This window comes from Belonocnema kinseyi, chromosome 10 (genome assembly GCF_010883055.1).
Source record: "Belonocnema kinseyi isolate 2016_QV_RU_SX_M_011 chromosome 10, B_treatae_v1, whole genome shotgun sequence".
Taxonomy (NCBI): Eukaryota; Metazoa; Arthropoda; class Insecta; order Hymenoptera; family Cynipidae; genus Belonocnema; species Belonocnema kinseyi.
The window spans coordinates 115,787,392-115,794,717 of record NC_046666.1 but is presented as its reverse complement, the minus strand read 5'-3'; the positions used below and the strand labels follow the sequence as shown (position 1 = coordinate 115,794,717).

At 34.5% G+C, this 7,326-nt stretch overlaps 1 long non-coding RNA gene across 2 annotated transcripts in view; it reads right to left on the bottom strand.

Annotated features, from left to right (window-relative positions):
* Positions 1-1,250: 1,250 nt before the first annotated feature.
* Positions 1,251-7,326, bottom strand: part of LOC117181961 — a 43,227-nt gene continuing 37,151 nt past the window's right edge. For both annotated transcript variants that reach the window (XR_004468223.1, XR_004468222.1), the window contains exons 3-5: positions 2,812-2,972; positions 1,347-1,432; positions 1,251-1,267 (exon numbers count right to left, since the gene is read on the bottom strand). This is a non-coding gene — a long non-coding RNA (uncharacterized LOC117181961). The remainder of the gene's footprint in view (positions 1,268-1,346; positions 1,433-2,811; positions 2,973-7,326) is intronic.

Genomic DNA, 7,326 nt, shown 5'->3' with positions numbered 1-7,326 from the left:
AACCATTCCCCGAGCACAAGTAGATATAACGCTTAAAATACTGCAAAATAAAACTTGTTTAACACTCATTGATGTTGCTGCTGTCCTGATCATCTCCATCGCACTCTCCTCCATTTTCCTCGTCCAGTTCGTCTACATAAGAAATTCGTCTAAATAAGAAAGCCACAACGTTCTAACAACTTTGAAAAAACAATATTGAAAAATATAAAAGAAGGTTCAGTGATATACGCTTTCAATAGCACAGGTCCATAAAAACTTGAAAGTGGCATATTTTGTTAACCAGACCGCCATACCTATATGTTTTTGGGGTCACTGAATCCGAATCTGGTGTCAGGTTATCTGCATCAGAGAAGGTTTTTGGGAAATGTAGCCTTTTCGGCAATTTTTTAATAACGGCATAGGGTGCAAATATGACGTTCTAGAAACTTATAGTACGGCTTAAATTTAACATTGAACCTTGTATTTTAAGGAGATTATATTGAAAAAATAACTTCTGTCGTGTATCTTGAGTTGTGACAGGTTTTTGCTGCGCGCCCGCTCGTTTTCCACTTTTTACCACCTAGGCGGCACGGCGAGCGAGCGGGTGCTCAGCCAAAGCCTGTCACCGCTCAAGATACATGACGGAAATTATTTTTTTTGTATATATTCTCCTTAAAATACAAGTTTCAATGTTTAATTTGAGCCATACTATAAGCTTCTGGACCGTCATATTCGTGCCCTATGTTGTTTTTACGAAATTGACAAAAAGGCATATTTCTCAAAAACCTTATATTTTTTTGTGGGTCTGTGCAGCCAATTAGTTTTAATATAACTTACCCTTGCTTCTCTTATTGGACTTGCTCCTTCGAGATCCCGGCAGTCTTCGCATATCTGAGACTTTAGAATTTATAATGCGGCCGATCTTGTCTACAAGCAATCCGATTGTTACCTCATTGGTTCCAAGTTCCTTTAGCTAAAAATGCGAGAATCTGTAAATAAATGTAATTCCAATAACCTTCTCACCTTTAACTTAAAGTCTTTTCTACTGCTGAATTATATAATATGTATATTTACCGTGAATCGCTGATAATTTCGTGCTGTCTAACGCAGGGTTCGAAGTTTTTGTTCTGTTGCATTTTATTCCTTCCACGCTACTACTTATTAACACTTGTGGAGTGAAAACAAAAACAGCTATATTTCGAACAAAGATACTGAATTTACTCTTAGCGTTTACTTTAGCTGCATAATAACAGAGAAGCGGCATATAAATTCCTGTGTCGAGATGAATCTGCAATTTTGAAAAATAATGTAACGAGGGCTTGGTACAGAATATTTGTTATGTTTTACGAAACAAATTATGTACGTACGTGCTTATCAGAGTGTCTAATGAACCCTACGCTGGGCCATTCATTTGTTATGTTGTTTTTGATTTTTTCAATCGAGCTTTCAACATCTGGAAAATAAAGGCAAACGTATTCGTTCAGTACAAAGTAGGTAAAAACTTCATTTCAAATTACATAGGTCTACAAGATTTTTCCGAATGAAATTTGAAGGTGTTTTCTCAAGTAATTTTTCGCGCTGAATCCTAATCTGCCAGCAGAATTTGTCTATCACATTATGATTTTGAGATATTCTAACCTGAAAGTGCAAAAAAGGCCGTTTTGTAATATTTTCAGATGAAAATATCTTCGAAACGCGATGATATTTGTCAATTTTTTTAACAGATTCGGATTCCTCATGAAAAAATGTACGGAAATGCACATACATACATCTGTTATGATATGTTAAAATATTTACAACTGCAGGACCTTTTACATCAACAAATTATGGCGGCCCAAGAAAAAAATCGTTATAATTCTAATATCAATCACTATCGAGTAGTTTTTTCAGTAGCTGATTACGACTCTGAAGTCAGAATTGGGAATGAGCGACCCAAAATGCCTTTAATAGAGAGTTCTGAGAAAATCGGTTTGATGAAACGTTTGGTACTTAGGTACCTCAGAAAATCGAAATTTGTTGATATAAAAGGTCCCACGCTTGTGCATATTTGACCATATCAGAAATCATGTGTGCATTTCCGTTGATTTTTTCATGAGGAATCCGAATCTGTTGGCCAAATTGACGAATATCTCGATATCCTGACGTGCTAGAAATACTCTGCTGCAAGATTCGGATTCAGCGCGAAAAATTACGTGAGAAAACACCTTCTGATATCAGTGGGGAAACAAGTATCATTTTTGTAGGCCTGTGTTATCTAAGATACTTTAAAAATTGAAAACACTTATTTCCTAACGTAAGAAACATATTGTTACTTTAAAAACAATTGAACAATCGGAATAGGTATTACTTACCTTTGCTGTGCATAAAATGGTCGAGAATTTTTTTATTTCTAAAATAAATAAAAAATTTATGGTAGGTAGACTACATCAGTACCTATTATTCTTAAAAATTTCAGGAAAAAAGTTAGGGGTTTTGAGAAAACATTTTTTTTGCTCTTTTTCAAAAATCTAAAATAATGTTACCATTTTTTATTATCTTTTAAAATTTTTTTACGAATTTTGAAAGAGTACAAAAAACTGGATAAACTGAAAACAAGAAAAACCTTTATATCTCATAAATTGCAAACATGCCACGGTTTTTAAAGTAAAATTTGCAAAAAAATTATTGTGCTTTTAAAATTTAAAAATATTCATAAAAAATATAAAAAAATCGCTATTTTTATTTAAAAAAATACGTGTCTTTTTATTTTCCACGTACAAAAACATGTTTCATAGACTGACCTGCATGATTTAAAATGGATTCGGTCGGAATTATATTAGAAACTTCACATACCATATCCTTTACAGGTGTCTTCTCCTTTTCTTCTGGGTTTTTACTCTGATTAAGACTTTTCTGTAAAACCTTTGTGTCTGCTCCTTTCAATTTTTGGCTTTTACTGTCGCATTCTGTACGTCTGCTGGTCTTTTTTTGGGTTCGACAAACACGTTTTTCTCCTAAAAAAATAATTTCAAGATTTCAGCAAGAGGGGGTTCCGGGACTACAATCTTTTTTATTTTTTCTTCCGATCCTCATGATAAGGTACTGGTTTTGAGTCAAAATAGGCTTTCGCGGATTTCACTAAATCTCCACGTTTTGAGACCTCCTGAGTCTGATAAACAAGTTCTTATGGTAGCGTCTATCTGTCGCCGTTATCCTTGTCTGTGACTACAATAACTTTGACAATAATTATGGGATTGGCTCGCGGTTCGTTACACTTTTTAAGGGACCAAAATGAAAGTTTCAATTTGTTAAGCACCCATCCTTCACCAAGGGTTCAAACGATACGGAGTCTCTACTGCTTTACTGAATCTCTATATTCTTCGACATTCTGCATGTATATCTAATATCGTTACCAGCATCAATGAATATTAATTTTTCCTTAATGTCTGTTATTCTAAAGCATGTGCTGCTTTAAGTCATATTTAAGACTTCTCTCATGTAGGGAAGATGAATTGGATCTGTTACTTCTCTTGTGAGGAAACAACATCCAAACACAAAACACTGATCATCAAGAACGGGAAAACTTCGAATTTGTACGATTTCTCTTGAATAGAGTAATACGATGCTGTCGTCTCTTTTTTCTGCTATTGTGTATTCTGCGCTGTAGAATCGGGTTTCCATATAAATACACCTATTGTACACTTCTGGCTGGACAGTGTCGTCCTGCAAAAAGAGGCGCATGATGGCTGTCACTTCTTCGATTAATTTTCCTTTCCCAATAAGCAACACAGTACCGTTCTCGGCTCTTCTTGTCTGTTCCGCTGTCAGTTCTTTACGAGAAAGCAGGTATTGACAATATTGAGTGCACGCGTCGCTCATTGAGAAGCGAGATATACAGAGATTGGCGGAACATTTTCTTAACCATTTTGCGGACATCTCAGAAGCAACATTTCTTGTGCCGTTCACGTTGGATTTGCAAACAAAAATTCCATTTTCGTAGGGAAAGGTGGAGTTTGCCCATATTGGTCCACATTTTCGAACTGATTGAACCACGTGGAGAAGAATATGCATGTTGAAAGTCATTGCGTGAATTCCGTAAAGTGCGTTACAATTACCAACGAAGGTCAAAATATCTATTTCCACTTGATTCAATTCTTCCATTGTGATTTCTTGCTTTAAAAGCGTGAACAGCGAGCGAGAAAACAGAAGCATCACTTTTACTGCTTTATCTTTAAGTATTCCCTTTGAACAAGGTAGATAATAAAACAGAGTATAGGATCGCCACTCTGTTGCTTTCCACTTACATTTTTCCGTCAACGACCTAGGAAGCCTATGAATTTCTTGAGGTGGTCTTATGAAACCCAATCTCGAATTTATTTCACCACGCTCCTTCGGTTTTAAATAGAAAGATTCATCGAATCCATTTCAAAAACTCGGTGTTGTATGATGTTCATTAATTTGTTTTGGAAGTCCTAGCATGCCATTATGCATATATTCATATGCGTAACTCCAAACGCTGTCGAAACAGGGCAGACAGACCATGTGCAAGTGCCGACAAACCTTTCACGCCCTTTACAAAGCTGCCGCGGCGAATAGCTTTTTCCATATCTTTCAAGCTGCTTTCATGAGTTCGAAGAGTATCTTCCACATGAGATAAATGATAACGCATTGTTCTGTCATGTTTTCCACCTATCTCGCACCAACTGCAACCTCCGTATCCATTGTATTGAACGTGCGCCTGCATTACTGGTCGAGCTACCGAATCAACACATATGTATAGCGGTACAAATTTCAAAACAACAGTTTCTCCGGTTTCCCAGTGTTAATTGAAACACCTTTTGTACTTAATCTCTTTGAGTTCTCAATGAAATGTGACATGTACAGATTCATAAACGTAAATGTTGGTTCCAACTTTGTGACCCATAGTGCAGGAAGCAAGATATTTTTGAACCGTAATTTAGGAGGCAGTTCATTTATGATCATTTCACAGGACCAAAAACTTTTGAGTGAACTATTTGGATTAGTTGGTGCTCCGTTAGTGGCAAAGTTAAAAGTTAGAACTCCTGGATATTTTGTTTGTATGTCTTTATACAATTTCCACTTTTCAAAGTTCGGACCAGCTAGAGTCTTTATTAGCAGCAGTAAAGCCGCACGCTCGGCATCTGTTGAATTAAACCTGATCCAGTAAGTTCTACACATTAAGAGTACATCCGAAACTGGAATATTTGACTGAGGAAACATGATTGTGGGATCACATTCTCTGTTATCATATTGCCCATAATCGTAGTATGCTTTATCATTATTTCCATCTGGTGGAAAGCATTCTTCGTCAGTGAAATAATCTTCGGCATTATCATCGTCAGTCACCTCATTGTCAGTGAAATTGTATTCCTGTGCATTACTTGCAATAATGAATGTATTAGAAGTTTCATTTACAGTTTCTATATTTTCGTAAACGGTAGAACTTCTACCATCACTATCGGAAAAAGTGTCATCTTTATCTGAAAATCTGTCCCTAGAACTACTTTTCAGAGGAATGTGATCAAAATCACTTTCTTTTTCTTCATGATTAAGATTAAACTCATCATTGATTCTTGATGTTGCTATTGTCGATCCAGATGTTGTAGGTTGCGTTTTTGACTGATTGTCTGAAATAATATGTGATAATATATAAAATATTACCCATTTAATCCCAAACCTAATTTCAATCCTAAAGCAGATGAAACGCTTGCATACATTTCACAAATATATTTTCTAATGCATATACAAGATTACAGCCATACTCGTCATTTTTAATTAAATTGTCCACTTGTGGCTCAACACTCTACAGTAATACTGCTGATGTCCAACGGAAGAATCTAGTCAGTGTCATTTGCCATTGATACTATTTTCAGACATACTTGAATGGAAAAATAACCTCTATGGCATCCGAGAAACTAGAATAATGTAAACTATCATTCTGTTTAAAATTGTATTGAGAATTTCCATTATAAACTGCCGAATTGAAAAAAAGTAGGCCGAATGAATTTCTGAATCTGCTAAAATATATTCATAAAAGTATCAATATTTGTACTAATATAGTCTTGAACACAAAACGTTATTCACTGATAAACTTGTTTTGATATTGAAAAACACTGTACTATGGTAAGAAATGATTTAGCTTTGAACCTAATTTTTTCAGTTTATCAGTTGAGGGACATGGAGCATTACAGAGAATTGGCAGCAATTATGGCGGTAGCTTCAAGAAAAATAATTTATTGCGTTCATATTGAGACAATTGCAAAAAAGTTGACCACTTTAGATCCCAACCATTTTCGACATGTCATCCGAAATTGCTATTTCAGGTTAAAACTCAAAAATAATAATTGAAACTATTCAAGATGCGAGTTAAAATGGTTCATTTTATATTTGTGACGATTTTTATAGTTAAAAATCGATTTATCAAGGTTGATTCAAAATAATAATAAATAATGACCATTATTTTTGCATATTTTTTCTTATACAATATCAGGTCATCCTTCATATTCATTTATCTTACTATAAAATAAGATATTTTAAAATGCTGAAGACTGAATCAAATAAATCACTAGAATACTAATTTTTACAATATTTTAAAATATTTGTATCTATTCTTTATTTATTTACAAAACATTTGTCCAATTCTTATAGATTCTCACAGCTTCTAGGTGAGATGTATTTATTTTTAAAATGCATACCCATCATAAAGTACATTCCTTGATTTGGTACTTTTATATTTTCCTACCCTGAAGGGTTAGACTTAATTAACAAAATGAATATTTTGGCCGGTTTGAAAACTTTTCTTACTTTGAAAATCTCAGCATCTAAAAAGGTCAACTTTATGTCTGTCACCCATTGATAGAAAATGTACTGACTTTTATTACATGAAAGTCCTGACATCCATCTCTTATGGGTACGAGGATGTACCATTAAAGGATTATAACTGCCTGACAAAAAAGATTTCCTGAATTTTTTTTTCACGTTCTCCACCGTTTTCGTCTATATCGGTAAAATTGATGTTGTGCACTTTGAATAGAGAATTTATTGCTGAACTAAATTCAATTTACATATCACTTTTCTCACTGGTGCAAATAATAAAAATACATTTTATCTGACACGAGGAAATGATGAAATTCATATTTGATTGCTGTTAATTAACCTCGCTGAAGTTTGCAACGTTTTAAAAAAAACGAATTTACAAAAAAATTTTTTTGTGCGAGACCTAAAATTTAAAAGTTTCAGATAGGCCTATTTGATGATAAAAGTTACCCGCAAAAGTTTCAACCCCCTATCTCATCCGGAACACCCTCATTTTCAACCCCTAACATAGCGAAAAATCGGGAAAAATCC